A 579-nucleotide genomic window follows, 5' to 3' on the forward strand; every position below is an offset into this window, starting at 1 on the left:
AGGAGCTCCATCCTCTGCTCATCTTGGTGGCCTCCTCTGAGCTCGTTCCAAGAGCTCTGTGTCTTTCTTGTGCTGGGTCCCCCAGGCCTGGACGCAGTGCTGCAGATGGGGCCTCACAAGAGTTGAGTACAGGGGGACAATCCCCCTCTCTCCCTGCTGCCCACTCCTCTTTTAATGCAGCCCAGCACACAGTTGGCCTCCCGGGCTGCAGTGCACACTGCTGCCCCATGGCCAGCTTCTCGTCCACCAAATTCCCAGCAGAGTCACAGATTCTGTTCTCTTACGCTGTCTGGATTGTTGGTTGTCATCTCCTGGGGAGAGCACCACTGTACTGTCTGGTGGGGAATCTGCTCGTTGGTCTGCTGTTGTCATGGAGGGGCAGTGCTGGATGGTGGAGCTGAGATCGGCCTGTCCTGTTCCGGAAGCTGGGAGAGCGGGCGGGAGGGAAAAAGGAGATGGAGAACGTGACTGGAAGGATTACAGGGGGTTAAAAGCAGAGAGTCACAGAGTGTAGTCTCTTACCCCCTTGGTTTTCTCCTCCTGGGCACGGCAGCATTGCTTCGTGCTGTGGGGAATTTC

This window comes from Numida meleagris, unplaced genomic scaffold, assembly GCF_002078875.1.
Source record: "Numida meleagris isolate 19003 breed g44 Domestic line unplaced genomic scaffold, NumMel1.0 unplaced_Scaffold471, whole genome shotgun sequence".
Classification (NCBI taxonomy): domain Eukaryota; kingdom Metazoa; phylum Chordata; class Aves; order Galliformes; family Numididae; genus Numida; species Numida meleagris.